Source organism: Falco biarmicus, chromosome 10, assembly GCF_023638135.1.
Source record: "Falco biarmicus isolate bFalBia1 chromosome 10, bFalBia1.pri, whole genome shotgun sequence".
Lineage (NCBI taxonomy): Eukaryota > Metazoa > Chordata > Aves > Falconiformes > Falconidae > Falco > Falco biarmicus.
The window spans coordinates 21662168-21683637 of record NC_079297.1 but is presented as its reverse complement, the minus strand read 5'-3'; the positions used below and the strand labels follow the sequence as shown (position 1 = coordinate 21683637).

The window sequence follows — 21470 nt, the reverse complement described above, 5'->3', positions numbered from 1 at the left end:
GGCTGCTAGTTTAAAAAAAAAAAAAAGGAAAGAAAAAAGGGGAAAAAAAGGGCACATGCATACATATAGCCTAAAAATTTAATTCAGAAATTAACCACAGAGATACCAATACTAAGAGGAAAAAAAGAGCTATCAGGACTAGTTGTCTATTTTCCTGCTCAAACACAAGCAATACTTATAGGATTACTTTCTCCAGTTCTTTGTCACCTATAGTTCAATCTGCATTAACTTTAGAAATAGCTCCCGTCCCCCGTCCCCCCCCCAAAAAAAAAAAAAAGAAAAAACCCGGAGTTGCAATAGCTGTTGCAGCACAATGTTGAGATTTTAGGTTACAGGCCATTTTTTTCAAAAGGCAGGCTAAGAGCACTGTCTAAAACTTGGGATTGTCACAAATTAACTAAACCACAGGCAGAAGATTGAGTTGCAAATGAAATCTAAAACTACTATTAAAACAACCTAAAAGGAAAAGGCAGCTCGTTTTTTTTCTTTTAAAAACAGTGGTGATCCTACTGCCTAAGTCCCTGGTACTATCATTTTTGCAGTGTTGTTCTTAACACCTTTGGCAACACTTTTGTTGCAACTTTTGTTTGTTCCATGTCATAATCACTAGGATGCTATGGATTATCCATTTTTATCTCTACAAATAACTTCCCAGATATCTCTTGTAGGTTTTCTCCTGAGCCATCACTGTTGGACTCTTGAAGAGCAAGACTGCTTGGCATTAGGCTTTTACTTGTGATTGCATTTATCACTAAAACAGGCACGGCGGCCTCAGCAAAACAACAAATGCATTTCAAAGCATGTAAGCTGGTCACACTCTGTGAGAATCAGGATAGATTCAGGCAACTGACAATTAGTGTGTGGTTCTGGGCCAGTTGCATCGCAGCTTGGACATGGACATCGTCTTAAGGACCTCAGTGAGGTGAGTGACACTTATAGGCATGAATTAAAGGAGCACGTGCTTGTCCTTATCACTGCGATTCTGACACAAAAGCCAATAAAGAAAAAAATTCCTACTGAACTATATAAGAGCTGACAAAGGCAGCAGCTGCTCTCTCCACAGGGCAAATTTATATTTAGAGTAGGAGTTGGGAAAAATAGATCCTTATAGAAATTAGTTTCCATTCATCCACTCTGGCCCCAACGCTATCCAGGAGACCCAAATATTCCAGAAAAAACTGTAAGTAAATTAGAGCACAATTTCATTATTTCATTTTTAAAACATGAGAAGGATCTAAATTCAACGAGATTCTCACTGATTTCATTTATATAGCGAAAAATAGATTGGCCAAACACTTTTTTTTTTTTTTTTTAAAGTTACATTATAAGGAATCTTCAAGTTTCCGACCTCAAGGTCATCACAAAGTGACCATGGCCATAAAAAAAGTATTCAGATTTAATTACAAAGTAACTCCAAACACATCAACATCTTATCAGCTTTAGCAACAATTACATTGAAGACACAAAGAACCAAATCCATACAGAAGTATTATGTTAAGTGCTCTCAACATTTCATGAAGCCACCAACCTTTCAGTTCAGTGCCATAACACCAGGAGTGGCTGAAGCACACAACACATGCTCACTAGATACTTCTACTACTCTGGTGAAACTATCATCTACCAGGAAAATTATCCTCTGCCATGCCTATTTAAAAGGTACACTAAATAGCAGTGATGACAACCATGCCAGACACTACCCCTGAAGGACTATTTTCCTGCACTTAAAAAACATGTTCATGTTTAAGTCCACAGGCACATTCAGAAGAGTCATGCAGAGACAGTTTTGCAGAGCACAGAGAAACTAACATTTCCCAACACACACTGTAAAGAATACTGATGAGCTGGTACAACAGTGCCGACAAAAGAAACAGATCTCATTGCAAGGGTTCAGAAATTCCTAAAGGTTTTGAAGGATGGATGCATGCTTTGGTGTAAGCCATTAAGTCCTCAAAGCTCCTCTTATTAGCGCATAAAGCAAAAATTTACTACTGCTACAGCATAGTTGACCTAAGAAATAATTATTGACTATGAACTATCTTAGGCAGTAACTGGTAGAAATTGTGATTACTTTCAAATCAAGCAATCTTAGATGTTGAGATTGTAATCAGCAAATTAAAAACCCCAAGAGCGTACGTGGTATAAAACATGGCATGAAATAATGCTGACGTTTGATAAGCTAAACTGGACTTAACCCATCTCCATGAATTCATTAGCAGGAAAGCCAAGCCACAGTCCAAAGGAGAAGCTGTTAGCATTTGCCTGTTGTATAAGGGGCAAAGTCTATGCAGTTTTATATGCTGACATTTGTCCAGCGTTTTGCAAACCAATAATGCAGAAAATAAGCTCTTAGCAATACAACTCTCAAATGAAACATTTACATATAACTGCATTTAGCACGTTTCTGTACTTCTACATTATAGATTTTTCCTTTTTTAGTATAACTTGTATTAAATAGCACATTAAAGTATTCTGACAATCTAAATGAATTAGTCTTTGTAGTATTTTAACACTCATGTCTATTTAGTATGATCCTTTACATTTTCTCTTTATGAACTACAATGTGACAATGCTCGGGTAAGGGATCAGGATAAGGGAGGGCTTTGCAAATGTTTCAGGGACACCTGCTTCATGCTGCTGACGTTTTCTCTTCCCAACTCTCTGCAGATGCTTGTCTCAAAAAGCAAATAAGCCAAAGATCAGATTAGCAGACGGATATTTCCATGGGCGCAGCAAAGAGTAGCAGACCTCGTAAAAGTACTTACTATCCCTGTGACCAGCCTCCACCCCCACAGGATTAAACACAGTCAGCATCAGTTGTGGCTAACCAGTAAAGCAGATGTCTAACAAAGTAATAAACTTGTAATTTTTCCATGGGGTTAAAAATTTCCCTCTCCTTTCCAATACAGAGCAAAAGATCCATGGACCCCCAAATGTATTTGCATACTGCTTTATGCTACCTTGAGACTCGCTTTATTTCCCAATCAGTCAACTCATTGGCAATCACTTGTCAGCAAAAAAAAACCCAACCAAAAACAAACCCACAACAAAAAAGCTTGTTGAGCAAATGTCAGATAAAATTAAATTAAACAGTCAAAGATCAGCAATGAACAGCTGACACCAAACTGAACCCAACACATGGCCCCATTCACATTATTGTTAAATGCATGTAGCCAGTCCTCCAATCCCTCTACCTTTGAAATTACATTAAAGGATCTTTATTTTATAAACTGATAAAATGTGCTTGAGAATGGATAGTAAGCCTAATATTAAGTACCACCATAAAAAATAAGGCATTGCTTTCATGCTGTTTGGATTCAAGGTGCTGGTTTACCTCCAAGTAGTAACTACATTTATTAAGCATTTTCTCTTTAGCTCAAAGAGACCCTCAATATATTTCTGTATCCTTCTATTTGCATACAAACAGTATAATCTTACACAAAGGCCTCCCAAGCACCCACTCAAGTCTGTATTAAATTTTCTGCCTACTTCATAGAGTCAGGTTCCCTGGATGAGGAAATAAGTTATGTTTGCAGCGGTACAGTGTTATCCCTTCATTAATTCCAGTCTTCAAAGTAGATTATTCATAGACGCATCTAAGAAACAACAGTCGAAGGTACAGTCTTAAACAATCTTCTAATGGAAGCAGCCATCATTCCTCACCTGAAGAACTACAGCTCAAAATCCCTGAACGGCTGAGAGCCACAACACACGCTCATCGTGTACCTTGGCGAGCCCAAGGGAGGACGTGATTTAAGGGGCAAGGTAACAACTCTCCTGGGTCCCACAGCTCTCATCTGAAATTAGCTGGGCTTAGCAGTACAGGGGAGCCCTAAAATGACCCGATAATTAACAGCATCTTTCAGTTGCTTCTCCCAAAAAAATGATTTCAGATTGTCCCACCAACGCCCACGTCAACATATGCCTCCCTCAAGGGCACATGCATTCTCCAGCCTTGCCACGGACCTCAGTGGAAACAGGATTTGGCTCAGCAACTGATGACTTCAGAGCAGAAAAATCGAGTGACATGCAATATAAATGCATTAAAGAAAGCAAGAAGCCTGATGGCTTCCTCTCTGGCAGCAAAGGCCATTCAATGCTGTAGCTGTTAATCAGTTAACAACAGGTTATCTGGGGACAGAGATATAGAGTTGCATGTGATGTGGGGGCAGGGTACCTCATTGCATACATTCATTTGCTCTCAACTAAGTACAAAGCCAACCAACGAGTATTTCCAATATTTTCAACACAGGCTGTTGAAGTGACAAGAAAAGAGCCCTATCTGCATGAGACCAAGGCGCACAGAATGGCAGGTGCATTTCCCTCTTCTTACTCCTTGAAAATAGTTTTCAGCCCTGAGTAAATCTCTTCATCTCTCTGCATGCCTGTCACCCCTCCCACCCCTTGTCTTATTTAGATGAATATGCTTACACATATTTATGCTACATACCTCCAGGACAAGAGATGCCGCTTTATGTTTCAGTAGCACCTCACACAGCAGGGTTGTGATCTCAGTAAATGAATCTCAGCTATCTGAAGATCTAAATAATGTTTTTCAAAAGGTCAAAAATTTGCATCCGAAATCCACACTTAGTCATAACAATAAAATGTCCAGAACAGACTGATTCTTCAAAAGACATCTCATCATTAGAAATCCTGGGATCCTATATTGTAGATCCTCTCCTAATGTAAATTTTCCACTAGAATATCTTAAACCAAAATCAAACAACAGATATTTTTACCTTCTGAATACTAAAACTCGTATCACAGAACTCAGGAGAGCAAGGTAGCATGTGCGTGGTTTTGGAAGCCTCTGCCAAAACCAAGCCAGAATTCAGGTACACCTTAGAAAATACTGACCTCTTCATATACTCTGTACTGAATCCAATGGAAGCCTAATTCTCAGCTCAGGCTATTTTATGTGCATTTCGGTGGTTAAAAAAGAATTCCAAAAATTTAAAAAAAAAAAGAAAGAAAAAAAAAAGGAAACAGCCCTTACAGCAAACCTCTAAATGTAAAGCACCACAGAGGAGAAAATCAACTTGCTTTCCAATGCCCAACTATTTCACAGGTGATTATCAATCACATTACAATGTAGGCATGATGGTAAGGTACTAGAAACAGTGAAATGCACTCAACTAATTGAAATCACATACTCAAGGAGCACTTTTGAAGTTAAAAAGATACCTATCCCAAAAAAAAAAAAAAAGATACATAACTACTTCTCAGTTCAGAAGCCTCTTCAAAAGTACAATGTGCTTCTGCACCAAAATCATCTTCCCTCCACTTCCACAGCATTACCCTGAAGAAATACAAGAAATAAAATACAAGAAACACACAAGTTGTGTAGGGTCGTTTTCCTGAGCCAACATCACCAGGATCAGTATAATAAAATCTAGTAACTGCCCAGATAATCTGTAAGGAATAATGTTTGTCAAATGAAACTTTGCACATCTCAAAACGAAAAAGCAGATCCATTATGACCATAAACAAGTGTATTGAAAGGGCATGGTGAATATTTGAAGTAAGGCTTTGCAAACAGAAAGGCAGCACAGAACCTGATAGGTCATAGCTTCACCATAATGACCTAATCATGAGCAATCTGCTAGTAAAAAATGCAAGTAGTAGCTGGCTGAAAGGCTGAATGCTTACTCACATGTAAAATTTCTATGCAAATGAAGACATATTAAAGACCTTGTACAATGCCCTGGGAAGACTTCACCTGAAAAATCTTGTGCAGTTCTTGTCACCTGTGTTCAAGGAGAAGGAAATCTGACTAGAAACGGTACAGAAAAGGACTCAGCAAGTTAAGAAACTGTCTTGTGAAAAAAGACTTGTGAAAGAAAGAATCTGGCTTATTTAAACTTCACAGAGTAAGATGCTCTTTGCCTAGGAACATGGGGGAAGAGGAGCAGAACAGTTAACAGACACGCTGGCAAAATCTCCCCAAATGCATATGAATAGGCTATGCATATGTTCAAAGCAGATGAGGCTGGAGAAAAATTTGGGGTCAGTCTTCCAGGAAGAGTAAAAGAATGCAAGCCAATTAGTTTTCAGACTTTATATCCCCTAACAGGGTGATATCATTATGTTAATCAGTAAATCGTAACAGTAAAGTCTGACACTGAGGGTGAAAAAAAAATCCCTCTCTCACATGCCATTAAGTATCCACCATCTGCATCTATCCCTCTATGCTCTACAACGAAGAAGTTAGCACAGAAATACATGTCATTGGGAGTATAAGAAATAATGAGGTTTTTAGAACAGTGTATATGATTTTTAATCTTCCCTTGGTGTCCTGTGAGGGCAGAAGTAAATAAACTAAAATCAAGTTGCACTCCCAAAAAGACATCCTGTACCAGAAAAGGAATGTGTTTTGAAGGACAGCCTTTCCCTTTCCAGTCTGTTTACTGCCATAATCACAGAGCAAAATTAAATGAGGCTCAAATCTCCATATCTCAATTCTCAATTAAGGCAGACAAACAGATTAATCTGGACTATTTCAGAAGGCCTAAAACAAGCAACATCTAGCACCAACATTTATTTTTAGACTCACTTCTGAAGTTCCTTATATAAAGAAGCAATTTTTTAATGATATCTGCACTGACGTGCGACACGTACAGCTTGTAACAAAACAGTTATAATACGGTATTTATTTACACTGAGATATAAACAACTGAAAACACACATTAAAGCATTTATACATTATTAAAATTGTTTTCTAGTTTCTTTGATTTCTGTGATGATGTCAACTCCTTACTTTAAACAAAGAACTTTGCCTCATACAACTGCAGCATTTATATAATATTTAAATATTGTACAGAACAAATACACACTGGGATGGGTTGACCTTGGCCAGCAGCTAAGAGCATGGGTTGCTCTGAAGAAACTTAACTCCATCCCAGCTGGTCCCAGTACACACACACATGCTATTTACAAAATGCAGAGCTCCTAGAGTTAAACAGGAAAACAGCATGGTAAGTACATCTATCTAGCAATTTAACTAACTATATGATACCACTGCTGTCATAAATTGATCAAAGTCTCTCCTAAAAGGTACGTTGAAGTCTACCTTTTCAAAAGAGCCTGCTTCAGTACCTGCCTGCATTGATTAGAAATGCTCTGCTGTGTTTGGTGTCTTTACAGAGAATACTCATATGCCCACATTATCATTGTTTTCCTGGTCACAAGTGTCAAGCAGACAGATTTTTCTTTCCCTTGGTCAACACAACAGCCTTTGTTTCCTTTGAACTGACCTTTCATAAATGATACCACAACTGTTTATAATATTCTGTACAAGGTTTCTCCTGCCTTTTGGTGGTTTCACTGCATTCACACTTCCTTATCTCTACTGCAAGTATCTTTCCTGATACTTCTTAGGAACAAATTCGCCTTTTTCACAGCCTTATGATGCTGCAGTTCAGAGTTGCTATGTCCTCTCTTGACAGATCCTCCTCAGGAAAAAGATGCATGAGTCCTTTAAACACACTGTACACTCACAGGCTTCTGTGTCAAAAGAACATTTTCTTAACTGTGATTAAACAGAAGGGTGGGAAATGTATGATTATATGCATTAGTGTCTTTCAGAAATATCCTAACCTATGGAATACAGAATGGTGCTTTGCTATTTATTTTAATCTTGGTAGAGTGCCAGAGACTAAGCCTTCAATCTAGACATCTACTAACTGGCTGAGGTTCCAAACTTTTCAGCTTGGAAAAACTCTGTAATAGGCAGTGATCCGATTCCAACATCAAGTCAATTATCAGCCGCAAGATAATGCTTTGATGATTCAAATAAACTGCTTATAAGTCACTAATATAGATGGCAAAAGCTTAGGGAACTGCAGTGATTCTTTCCCTTACTTAATGAAAAGTATAGCTAAACGAGCTAGCAAAAATAGATCTATCAAACTGTAACTTTTCACAGCTTTTATCATCCCAGACAATTCTTCTATTGCAGTTTTTAAGTTAAGCACGCGAAAATCTCTTCCAGAATGAAGTGTTTCTTCCAAATAAGTATATTTTCTTTGCTCTATGCTACACATTAGTCCAGAAGGCACACTGAGATAACAGCATTAAGAGGAAAAGTTTAATAGAAGAACCCACGTGTAAACCAGGACAGAAATTTTATACATAGTGATAAATCTTTTAACACTCTCTTCACATGGAAAATTATGAATTAACTGACAATTTTATAACAACTATATATTTTTTTTAAGAACGTTTTTTAAAAAAATGCCAATGGTTTACCCAATGGCCCACTACCTTTGACAAAATTCATGTGCTGGTCTAGTTGGGACCATCCACCTCCTGGCACCCATTTGGGGTGGTGCTGAGCTACGCTGTATGAGGAGACATCACTCCTCCTTACCTAGCCCATCTCGAGCATCATTTTCCACCAGCCACAGGGGTATGGGACGAAGACATGGCCCAACTCTTTCCTGCACCTCCTGATGCTCAGCAGTGATCTCAGCCAGAGCAAGTCTCCCACTCCCTGCAGCTCAGGGTCTTTTATGGTGCAAGGGCAAGGATGGGAAAACCATCCTTGCTTGAAATTTCCCTCCCCTCAGCCCACATGCTTGAGCAAATGCAAGTGCAAATAGTCCTCACAGAGTTCTCTTTGCAATAAGGATAAGATTCTGGCCGGATGTACACTAAGGGACATCTACACCCAGAGTCTGGTTGCTACTATGAAAATGAGAACCTGGTCCTATTCATAAGTTACAGTACCTATATGTAAAGTGCTTATGGCAAAGACATGCACATTTCTTTTCTCTCATGTTATTCAACATGTTAAAATCTAAACAGAAAAAAATTATGGGGGAAGAAAAATCAAAACAGTATTCTATCTGCTTAATAGTAAGTACCATTCAAGTTTTATAAACTGAAATAGAAAGAATAGAGGTGAACAAGGAAAGCTGAGCAATCCTCTGTTCAGTTTTATCCAGCTCTGTATATCCCATAAATCTAAGCCCAACTGAGAAAAGACAAAAGCTACTCCCTAAAAAAAACAACCAAACCAACAACAGAGAAACCCAACCAAAAACCCCACAAAACCTATATTAAATAAAATCCTAACAAGCTCAAATACTTGTGCATCTGAAAGTTGGTTTTGAAACACTGTTATTTATGGTACATTTCACAATAAAATGCTAGCTCCTGCTGACACTACTGTGGCTCTTCAATCAAGTTTCTTTTATTCCATCTAAAGAAACAAAACTTACAATATGGGCTTAATCTGAGGTCATTCATTATTCCACGTCAGACCCACAATATTTCCTCTTGAGAAGACATACAAACCATTTTCATTCATTAGTTGCTTGTAGGCTGAAAAAAAACCCCAACCCCAACCAAAAAACCTGGAAAGGTTATCTAGTGCTAGTTATATCCAGATAGGTTAGTTACCATGTTTCTACTGATATAGTAGTAGGGAAGGTCTTGTAAAAGGCTGGAACATTCCCAGATTTCACAGTTGTATACACGTGCTACAAGGCTGGGGGGCAGCTCAAAACCACACAATTTAAACCTTGCCTAAAGAGAAAGTATCATATGCTTTTTACAACCTGCAATCATCACAAAACCAATACATTACCCCTTGCAAATTCCCTAAGCCATAAAACAGTGAGTGGGAAAGGTCCTTGTTTTGATTACATTAAAAAAAAGGTGTTTGCATAAGGTGTGTAGCTGACTCATAACAGTTAAGCAAAGAGGAAGGTTTTAGACTCTGTGTTGAAACTTTGTTCTGCTAGTCTCAAATGCAAAGCAGAAAGAAAATCAGAAATAAGCATTTGCTTTTAAAAGTCTAGGAATAAGGAACTCTGGTGACAGACTAGGTAGGTTAACAGCCTTGCACAAGTCACCACGAAAAGGAGGAGCAAACTACCAAAATGCAATTTTTGTCTCCTGGGAGTTGGCAACACCTTGGGAAAATAGGCAGAGTCTATTCAGCAAAAAAGCTATCTTGGTTATGGTCTGGCCATTCCTCTCAATGTCCAGGAACAACATCAATATGCTCCAGAAAGACTGGCGAGAAGTTTGCCATGGTTGCCCAGGAAATATATCCAGCAATAAAAGCAACCTTGTATTATGCAGGTGATTCAAGATGACAAACAGATTTGTACCAACATTTTGTCAGGTAATTTTTCCCACCTTCCCAAAGAGGTGATTAACATAAACCCTAAGATTTTTCAAGTTTTCCAGAATCAAGTCTGGAACATTTCAGGAACTAGATGCCAGTGCTCGCTAGGTTACAAGCAATGCAAGCAAGGAAGGGAAACTGCTAGGAGGAGAAGGAGACAAGTTTGTTCAGCCTCTGAAACATAAGAGATGGGGTGGGGGCCTCTGGTCCCCACCTTCAAACATCCAGAGAAGGTGGGTGAAGGCAGTTGCATAGCAAGAGACAAGCAAGCATCACTGGTAGAATCAAGGGTAATTCTGGGTGGATTTAGGGAAAAAAATCTCTCAATGGAAGTGGTGAAACACTGGAATAGAAGCAGTATGTTCTTTGAGCTTATCAAAATCAACTGGCCCATGGCAACCTGATGTTTCTTTTAAGTGAGCTGCTCTACTTTGAGCAATGAGTTGGTCTAGATCAGTTCCAGAGGTCCTTTCCAACCTAAATTATTTTGTGATCCTATTTAGAAAAATAGTTGTGATAGTTAAGGTTACTCTTAAGTACTCCGTAGGGATCAGTCAGTCACCTCCAGATCTTAATTACACTTTCTTAACAAACACCACAATTTGCCTTCTGTATCTTTCAGATGTCATCATCTTGGTTCCCAAGCTTAATTAACAGATAAAATGTCTAAAATGCAATTCTGACTGTGAAGAAAACACAATTTACATACAGCCTCCTTATGTCTGGCTGGTTTACCCTCAACTCAATAGTGTACAACACTACATCCAAAATCGCAATGCTTGCCAAATATTTCTGAAACAATTGTTTCTAAATATATACAATTCTTTTCTGAAGTGTTAAGAGCGGCATGATAAGTACCTAAAAGAGAAGCCGTGAAGTGGTGGAAAGTCTAACAGAAGCATCAACAGCCAAACCATCAAGCCTCAAGACAAGTGTACTAAACAAAGAGCATCACTCCAGAATAGGACTGGAAAACACTCGTACAGATGCTGCAGCACAGTTTGGTATTATGCAAACACCCCCAACCCCGAAAAATGAAAAGGGTCAGAGGCTTCTGGCAGTACCTCAACTAAGGACTCTTGCAGAAGTCACCTGAACCCTCTTCACTCTGTTTTTATACTGCTCTACTTAGAAACTTTTTATTTTATAATATATTTCTATGTCCACAGAAGGGGAAAGCCCATTTTCAATAACCTGATCAGAGCTGGACCTGCAGAGGACTTGCTAATCCTCTACAACTGTCTTTTCAACTAGCTTATGGTTAAGTCCCATGGCTACAAGTAACAAAGATGTGCCTTAAACATCAGAATCCCCCTGATACACTTTTCATAGAGCTAAAGCAAACACACAAATGAAATGGGTGCTAAATGGATTGCATAGCAGTATGTGACAGAAATCAGGCAAATCCCCTCTCTTCGATGATTCAAGGGCAGTATTTCAGAAGAGGAGCTACCAACACTGAGTTTCAAGCAGAGTTAGACACCTATTTTTGCATCGTACTTACGGCAACATCCCAATATTTGCAAATTTAAGTCTTGCAGGATCTGATATTTGGGGACTCTGTGACAACAGCAAGCAAACGGGTTTATCCCTGGTCACCTGAAAAGTCCTGCCTTACAAATCAGAAAAAACCTTAAGTTTCCATACTCTGAATCTTATGCGTTCAGCCACAAAGTGATTCTTGCTTGTCACCACCCAAAACACTCAACAGTAGGTATTTAGTTATTTTTGGTATACCAGCCACAATCAGCTCACCCTAAGTAAACGCTGACAAGCATTTTCTCTTTCTTTCCTCCACAGAAACTTCATGGGACCAAAGGGAGGGGGACGGAGAGAAGGCAGAATGGAATCGGTAGGGCACAGTGCTTTGTAGGCGTCCTTTGGGCCCCTTCAGTACTCACCAGCTCCACCAATAACACCAACACCCTCCATCTCCGACTCAATCCAGCAAAATGTTGATTCAGTTCCTGCCCTCAGCTATTGCAAAAGCCCTGCTGCCCACTCCTAGATGGTGATGGAGCCCATGCCTGCCTTTCAGCAGCAAGGTAAGGAGTCATGACGTCTTTCTCACTCGCAGGGAACCAGGAGAAATTACATTAAGACTCTGTGAACTGCTGATGAAGTACTTTGAAATCCTTTGAAAAGTTGTGCCAGAGAAACAGGGACAATTGTATGAAATTCTGTGTTCAATAAATTTATGTCGCATAAAACTTCATGGTCAGAGAATGAACAGAAAAGTACAGCTTCACTGATTGTTATAAAAGGCAAATTGTCATTTGCAGCTAAAAGCTGTGACAAACAACTGAGGAAGTCTAATCCCATCTTATTTCCTGCAAGATATGCAGTTATAGATTTAATATTTTATTTATTTTAAATATTTCATTCAGGTCTTCAGTTCCTCTTTTTAGTTGTGGCCAATTAAAAACTTTTTTTTTTTTTTTTTGTATTTTCATATACCCAAGACACTTTCATCGGGCATCCTCTGGTCTATTTACCCTAATACTCACTTAGCTGGGGATTATTTTTTTTTTTAAATTATCATTATAAAGCTGGCTTTCTTTGATCCACTTTATCACTACAGAACAGCCAAGGCCTGTGAAGAGCACTGCACAAAGCTCGGCCCACCCGAGCCCCTCAGGCAGAGACCTGCTAGGCCCCCAAGACTCAGTAGCACCCAGGGCTCTCCCTGCCCCAGCACCCAGCCAGCCACTACCAGGCAGGTGGCACCCCCACGAGAGCAATCTCTACAATTCCCAGATTACAGGGGGCAATAAAAGTCCACCACTTTACAGGGAGAGTGAGTCAGGAGTAAGGCATGGGATGAAAGTTTTAATACTTTTCTCCTTCTGCCAAAGAAGCTGGTAAGTCCAGCACTGGCAGTCTGAGCATTGGTTAGAGTTTGTTGTGCCTGGATTACTAGCAGCTAGTTCACTTCTTTCATTTCTCACCTCACATCTCCTTTTCTCTACTCGATTTAATACGCTCAGTTCTCACAGATGCTTAGCCTGTTTGTAAAGTCCATTTGCAGGCGGTTTAAAAGCCAATGTATATGCAAGGACTTTTTCATACACCTGTGTACATAGCTGGCTCTGCTTCCTGAAGAGATCTTTGCATATGAAAAGGGAGGGAGGGCTCCCTTTAAGCTCTCTTTCCAAAATACTTGGCTTCAGCTGGAACCTAGCTTGGGCAACCCCCACACTAAGCCGCACATTTTCACCACCAGCTCACAAATTCATTATTCCAGGGGCTACTCATGCATGAAATATCCAAAACTATCTGCTCCCACGTGAAGAGCTGCTTTTCTATCTAGAACAGAATACTCCTTAAATAGCACGTGTTTATCACCTCATTCCTTGCAAGGAAAGTATGTAAAAACAAGAGATTGTTACATTACTAGATGCACTATAAATTTCTATGATCACAGAGCCTGATACAAAGAGGTGCTGGGTACCTCAGACTCCCACATGGATTTCAACAGAGTTTTCATAAATATAGGCTAAAGGATTAGACCTGTAGCAAATCCTTGGTTTTGATTATTTCTCATGAAAAGAAATCTTTCCTATAAAAAATGCATAGAAATGTAATTTTCTTTGTTTAAATAATCTGCCAGAGAGGCAGAGAAAACAAATTTAAAGCTATCTCAGCCAGCCACTGCCTTGATATTCTTTACATCTAATAGCTTTAATAAAAAAAAAAAAAAAAAAAAGCTGCTCACAAGAAGTCTCTCTAAGTTTTAACCAGAGTTTAAATCTTGGTATGGACTGTAATTCAAACAGACAGGCAGATACGTGGGTTTCCTGATCTCATTTATGCTGGAGGAATGAAGCAGCCACACACTTACTGCTTACAGGGACTAGTGGGTTTTTTTTACTTTCCTCTGAAGGAAATAAAAAATGGGGGGAACTGCAAAACGAACTGCTGAGCAAACAAAACCCCCAAATGCTCCCAGCTACAAAATTATTCTAGCAAGACTAGAAAAGAGAAAACTGTTTCCCAGGAAAAAAGTGAAAGAGACAATAAATAAAGGAAGGTGAGGGGGAAACTAAACATGAGATCGACGTTTCTATCCTTGCTTTTAAGTGCGCTTAACTACAGAGATCAAACAACACGCAAAACAACTTAAAGCAGTCCGAAAGATGAACTAATGAGTAACAGATCCGGCTGCAACTCTATTGCAAAACAGCATTCCAGCGGGAGAGCACATCGTTTCAGCACCAGCCCTTCCAGCCCACCTGGTTCATTGTTAATTAGATACTTCAGTACCTCACCCGGACACCAGCTCCTGCTTGCTAAGGAGAAAGAGGCAAGGGAAACCCCATCAGTTACCACCCGGCTGCCGCAGGTCCTGCTCCGCGACCCTTACCAGCTTCATGGTGCTGTTGTTCTGCTCCCAGCGCCACAGCATCACGCTCATGGTCCCCGCCGAGCACCTGCCGGCGGCGCTACGCGGCCATGGCCCCCCCGCCGCGGGCAGCAGGGCTGGCACCGCGCTGCAAGGCGGCGGCACCGCGCTACCAGGCGGCCGCTCCGCGCTACATGGCGGCCGCTCCGCGCTGCGGGCCCGGGCAGGCGGCGGGCGGGCTCCCCCCGCCCCGGCTCCCGGCGAAGGCTCGCCCTTAACCCTTCGGGGGGCGGGGGGCTCCGCTCGGCCGGCCCAGCGAGGAAAGGGGGGGGAGGGGGGGAATAGGGAACGAAGTACACAGGGAAGGTGGAAGGGATCGCTTTGCAAAAAGCAATCTTTGAAAACAGAAGTGAAGAAGAGTTCCCAGGGAGCAGTCAGTGCTTTAGGAAGATGCCCCAAGTTACCCGGCACGGCTTAGAGCAAAGCGGTACATTGCAGGGGCTTCTCCCAGATTTGACAGCCTGATGCTGTAAAGAGTTCGTCTTCCAAAGCTGGCTTGTGTTAGCACCACCGAATGCACCCCCGGCTGCCCCCGGCCCCGGCTTTCATTTATACTTAAAGTCTGCTAGATGGGAAAGGACTAAACTTTTCCATAGTAAAATTCCCTTAAAACCAGACCAGAATATACAGCCTTAAAAATGATTCAACACGTGGAACATCACAGATGAACTTCAGGAACATAGACTTCACATTTCAAGACATCAGTAAGAATCTTTAGAATATCCAGAATAGCTGTATTTAATGGCAATAAATACCAGTTTGCCACATGGTCTGTACTTAAGCTACAGCTATTAAACATATATGTAAATGCCAGACCATTCCACAGCTGCTTTCTCGCATCCTCCTGAAATTTCCCACAACAGCAGCATCTTGCCCTGCAGAGCAGTCCAGCCCAGATACTCAGCTGTGGGAAGAGTCCTGTCTGGTCCTGCCCAAGGTCCTCTGAAATCACTAGTGGGAAAGGAGCCTCACACCACGCACTTGGCTGTTGCTCCTCACCCTTCTGCTCTGGCGAGGGCACTGTACCTGATCAAATGAGGCGCCATGGCGGCACAGGAGGCCACAGCAGCTCCACGCACCCAGCAGCTTGCAGTGCAGGTGCATCCCCATCCAGCGCTCTCCAAGCCTGGGTTTGGGTAGTCATTTCTTTGGTCCCTTTGACTTCGCCAGGCCACAAATGAGTGACAGGGAAGTATCAAAAAACCCAACCAACAACTGAAGCAATTCCCCAGGCCGCCCTCTTCCTACTCTCTCTCTGAATATAGATTGTGAGTCTTATACACAAAGTGCCAGCTGCAGGAGGGGAGGCAAGAAATGACCACTGGCATAACCTGTGATTAACAGACCAGGAGCCCACAGGCAGCCCCTGTCAGCTTGCCATCATTTTCTAAGTGTTAACCACTTAAATTTCCTTTAAAAAGATACAATCCTTAAACAAAAGCACCCAGCATACACTTTCTGCCACTGAGGCACTGGAGGTTTCAGCCTTAAAGTGGCTGCTTCTTAGCTACAGCGCTTGAGTCTCTTTTTCAGGATGCATTTTATGCCTGCAAAAGTTGAATCCACAATCCTGTGCTTGTAACATCCCTTCTAAAGGCCCACAGCTGGCTTCAGAGACCAAAAGGAGTAAATACAACGTTATTTGTTCTCACAATACAGCCAAGACATTACAAAAAAAGGACAAAATTGTAACAAAACTGATTGCTTCCTTCGCTAAAAGTTCCCCTATTGCAGGATTTTACTAGCTAGGTTGTTTCATGTACCCAATTCAGCATGTTGCTGAAGAAATACTACAATAAATCAGCAAATAAGCATTTGGAAATCTGCATGTACACACTTCAGTAAGAAAAAAATGCATGTACACACTTATTGAAGTCTTTCCCTATAGAGTTATACTTCTATGACTTGGATTTCGTTCCTTAAGTCTGTAATTTTTTTGTGTGTTCTGGGGTTTTTTTTAAGTATATGGTAAGAAAAAAGGAATAGTTATCAAAACAAACAATAATAATTTTCTTTCACTGTAAAAAGAATTCCCCTACCAATTTTGGTAGCCTGAATAGATGCACATAGAGAAAGAACTGCAATGCTGAAAGCAGTTAAAGACTTTATGCATACAGGTTACATTCAAACCATAAGAGTAAAATTTGAATCCCTTCCTGAGAATAAAGAACTCTTGTTCTTTCACTTCAGGCCAATGTGGACCAAAGCCTCTAACACAGCCAAATCTTCCCAGTCAGCCCTCTATACAAGCAAGTACCCTGCTGAAAGGTCATTCCTACAACATTCAAAAGAGGAGAAGGTCATAGCCCATTTGAGGGCTTGAACATAAGATGTATGGTTTTCAGGAGGGTCACAGGCAGAAACAATAACCTGCTGACAGACCCATGAATGAAAGAATGAATGCATGCACTTGGAAGAAGCCTGGGTGTGACGCCAAAAGGATTTTGTAAGAGCATCTTACCAGCACCTCAGAGGAGCTGCCAGTGCCTGTAGTGCATGCTCCTTACCAAGCTTAAATTTGTCGCTTCCCTGCTGCTGACACAGTGGAAACATCACAAGGCCTTCCCACCAACGTGCTGGCATCTGCCGAAATACCATGACTCAAAGATTGTGCTCGGCTTCCAAAAAACACACCAACTTCAGACAAAAAGCAAGGGAGCTGAGACACAAGGAGCTTTACACTTGCAGGATTAGGGTCCACACAAAGGGCCAAGACAACCCACAGCACAAGTCAGGGTAGGCTCAGACATCTCCTAAGCCTCTTAAATGGTTGTTGATGATCTGCTTTGCCAGTTTGAGCAGCCAAATGCTTTCATTCAACCCTCAACCTGGTGCCGAAACTGGGGACTGCAAGAAGCAAAGGAGAGGTCCCAGAAAATGCCAGGTCCTTGTCTACCATTGCAGAGGAAAACACCACCTTTGGGACCCTCCTCATGCTGCTTCAGTGCCCAACAGGGTAGAGCCAAACCTGCCCCTCCGAGGGGTGCCCAGTTACAAACCGGCAGGCTAAAAGACCAGATACGGATGGAAGGGTGTAGGCTTCAGTTGCTCTTCAGCCCACCAGTCTCGTTCCTCTGAACACAGTTTGCCATCTGTTTTCACATTAACTGAAGTGCGGCTCACATTTGGAATGTTTGCTCATTTTATCCCTTAAGGGCCAACAGAACGTGCTGAACACGGACAGAGAAGCTCACCCGTAATCAGCCTGAAATATTAATGAAGCAAAGCTCCTGAGGTTGAAGAGTAAGTTCTGTGCCTCCCAATCACTTTTACAATTAATTAATATCCTTAATTAAAATCTGTGTTGCTTTTATTTAATGGATTTTCCTAAGATAGCCTTGATTTGGGATGAAGATCCCCCGAGTTCTGATAGCGTTGCCAGGTGTAACTGGAATTTATTTCTTCCATTAAAAAGTAAGAATTTGGAGCTGCCTTTCATCCTCCTATCTCTCCGTTAGGCTCCCTCGACAGGGTGAATGAAAGAGATAAGATTGGGATTGAAGTTGGTAAAATCCCTGCATGACCTCTTGCCCCCTGGCAGCATCGCGGCGGGAGTTCTTCCCTGATTGCTGTGCCCGGGCTTTGCTGACAGATCTCAGAGATGCCTTGCACATACAATGTCCGATTTCAAAAGAGAACAAGGATGGGATATTTGCTTTATTTGAATTCTTTAACCATAAAGCATTCGAACTCTCTAGCAAGCTTTTTTTATGAACTTTGACAATCCATACATGATGACATGGAGACAGTGTTAAGTTGAACCTTCAAAGAAGGACATTATTTACAGCACTAATGGGCATCTAAACATCCCTATTAAAGTGCTAAACAATACACTTGTTATTCGCTAGCGAGTCTTCAATGACAGAGAAACACGTGTGTCCCTGGCATACCCCGCTCTCTAATGAGACATCATTCCAGTTCTCAACACTTTCCAAATAAAACTGTTGGAAAAACAGGAGGAAACAGGTGTTGGAGACATTATGAATGAACTCAGTGCCTACAGTCATTGTCTGTGCCACATTTACTATGAAGAAAGCTTGGGGAAATCCGTTCACTAATAATCCATTGTTTGCCTCTGAAAAATATGTGTGCTAACAGCCTGCTCCGCAATTATTAAACAAAGTCACACTCATGTACTTACCCATTACTTTTGCTTTTTAATCACATAACAGTTTGTCTTGGCTATTATTTGGAAAAGGGAGCATATTATCAGAAAATTTGATTCTGCTCTTCAATGCATTTTAGTCAAAAATACTGAAATTTTCAATTCACTGAAAGCTGGTTTTTTATTTATTTTTACCAAATGCCAATAACCACTTAGGTTTTCCTTTCATGCTTTACAAAATAGAAACATCTACAAAATTAAAATACTGGTTCAAAAACTTGAAGTTGTCAGTAACAATATTTTGCGATGTATGATGTGGGAGAGAAGGAGAGACTAGCTCACAGAACCATAACAGATGCTAAACAATAATTTTCATTCAAGACAAGTTCTCAAAATGGTGTTGAATAGCAGCCTCCTCTGAAGTAAACATTATATTGAGTAGTGTTAGGGCACCCAACAAAGGAGCTACCCAAATGGTTAATCGTGGTTGTTTCAGCAGTTGTTGGGAGGTTCTGGAGGACACAGAGAGAGCTTTTGCTGGGTACCAGTGTTCAAAGAGTGAGAATGCGATGGTCTTGATAGTCCCAGGCCTATCAGCCTCCCACCAGTCCCAGACAGAAGTACACAGCGAGGGATAGCAACTCAATTAATCAACAGCTGAGCAGATAGTATCATTACTGGCAAATGAGCATCCCTCTCTGGAAAATGTGTCTTGCTAAATGGGTATTTTCTGCTGAGTTTGCAGATGCTTACGACAGCGATAACGCAGATGCGATTCCACGAAGAGGCTCTTGCCTTCATGTCTCCTGACGCATCAAAAAACAGAGTAACAGCAAATCAACCTGACATACATCAGCTGGACTGAAAATGAGCTAACTGGTTTAAAAATACATTATAAATGAGAAACTATCATTAAGAAAATACATAGCTTGACTGTGGTTCACAGGGATCATTTTCAGCCCTACTTCCCTGAGAAAGCCCTAGAAGGGGGCATGAACAGTTACAAAATTTGCAGACGGCACATCATCAGTAACGGGAGAAGTGTGACAAAAAGAGAGTAAGATCAAAGTGAAAGAAGTTCATATATGCTGACTGGAACCATGAAAGCGTGTTTCAATACAGCAGGTATAATCAATGAGAAACTAAGAAAGTCACAGAGAAAAGGACTCTCCACGAATTCAGTGCATCTGAAAGACTTGGGGTTCTGGAAGGAGCATCATTGCCACGATGCGCCACCGCAAGGCCCGGGTTTGTGGCATGAGGCAGTTCTTGTACATAAGAACAGGTGGTTATCAAATAAGGATAGGCTTTGTCACCTGCTGGTTTTAATGCTGGTTTGCATGCAACAGTTCAACAGGTTTATGAACCTTTGGAGAGGCTTCAGAGAAGAGCCACAAGAACGAGTTATGGACTGGAATTCACAAAGCTCTATTTGATTTGTCAGAGAAGAGTAAGGGCAAATACATGATCATAACGTACTAATTAAAAAAATGAAGTAATTCAGGAAGAGTCATGTGGACTGTTTCATGGAGGAAGTCAGTGAATTATCACATTTATGGTTATCTTTATCATTAAAGGCTATTTCTACATTCCCCATGGAAGTGTATCAGCTACAAATCTGTTCCTGCCAACCTTTACACATAGTTGTAGCTCACTGGTTTCAGAAAGACTCAAGGAGGTTGTCCTGTTTTCAGCTGGGATAGAGTTAGTTTTCTTCTCAGTAGCTGGTACAATGCTGTGTTTGGGATTTGGTATGAGAATAACGTTGATAACACATTGATGTTTTTACCCGTTGCTAAGTAATGTTTATATTAAGTCAAGGACTTTTTAGCTTCTCAGGCCCTGCAAGTTAAAAGGGCTGGGGGGGGGGGGGGGGGGGGGGGGGGGCGGGGGGACAAGAAACTGGGAGGGGACACAGCCAGGACGGCTGACCTGAACTGGCCAAAGGGATATTCCATAGCATATGATATCATGCTCAGCATGTAAAGCTGGGGGAAGAAGGAAAGGGGGGCTGCTTGGAGTGAAGACGTTTGTCTTCTCATGTCACTGTTATGTGTGACAGAGCCCTGCTGTCCTGGGGATGGCTGAGCACCTGCCTGCCCCTGGGAAGGGGTGAAGGAATTCCTTGCTTGGCTTTGCTTGCATGTACAGCTTTTGCTTTACTTCTTAAACTGATTTTATCTCAACCCGTGAGTTTTCTCACTTCTACCCTTCCAATTCTCTCCACCATCCCACTGGGAGGGAAGTATGTGAGCGGCTGCGTGGGGCTTGGTTGCTGTCCAGGGTTAAAGCATGACAGAGGTCTAAGCAAAAATGGCATTACAACAGTAAGTCTTACCGGCCAAAGAAACCACTGACCCCACTATCAGGTAAGACTGAGATCGCTTCTGAGAGAGAACACACAAACGCAGTAACCTACCTTGCAGCCCAATCTGATATGAGAATATGTCTCGGTGTAAATTTTAAGCCTCTTGAGGAATAGGAGGCTTATGAAGAAAGCACTGCTGCAACCGTAACTCTTGCAGAGAAGGGTAGCCAGGCAAAAGGACACATTCCTATGTAATCATCTAACAAACCCCGGAACAAATCAGAACCACCCCTATCCCCAACATTTATAAACAGAAAATATTAAAAAAAATTTAAAATTCAGGCATCACCGATTTAGTTAGCTTTTGATGTCTGCTTGATAATTCTACTATTAGGGCCAGATCACTAGGTGTTTTAATGCACTTTGGCCTCACTGCCTCCCACGTGTTCACCAATACAAGTTAAAGCAGTATAAACACTGCTAGAACTGATACTATCATCTGGCTTTTGCCAGCAACCCA

The 21470-nt window shown here is 41.2% G+C and overlaps 1 protein-coding gene and 1 long non-coding RNA gene across 9 annotated transcripts in view; one reads left to right on the top strand and one right to left on the bottom strand.

The window, feature by feature from the left end:
- NAV2 (neuron navigator 2) overlaps window positions 1-21470 on the bottom strand; it is a 410478-nt gene that overhangs the window by 176579 nt on the left and 212429 nt on the right. The gene's annotated exons all lie outside the window — the stretch shown is intronic.
- On the top strand, window positions 6862-20473 carry LOC130155745 (uncharacterized). 2 transcript variants are annotated; one of them, XR_008824213.1, is made up of 4 exons: window positions 6862-6974; window positions 11936-12180; window positions 17693-17780; window positions 19381-20473. It is a non-coding gene; the product is annotated as an uncharacterized LOC130155745 (long non-coding RNA). The 2 variants fall into 2 exon arrangements; XR_008824212.1 differs by having other exon boundaries at window positions 6863-6974; window positions 19388-20473.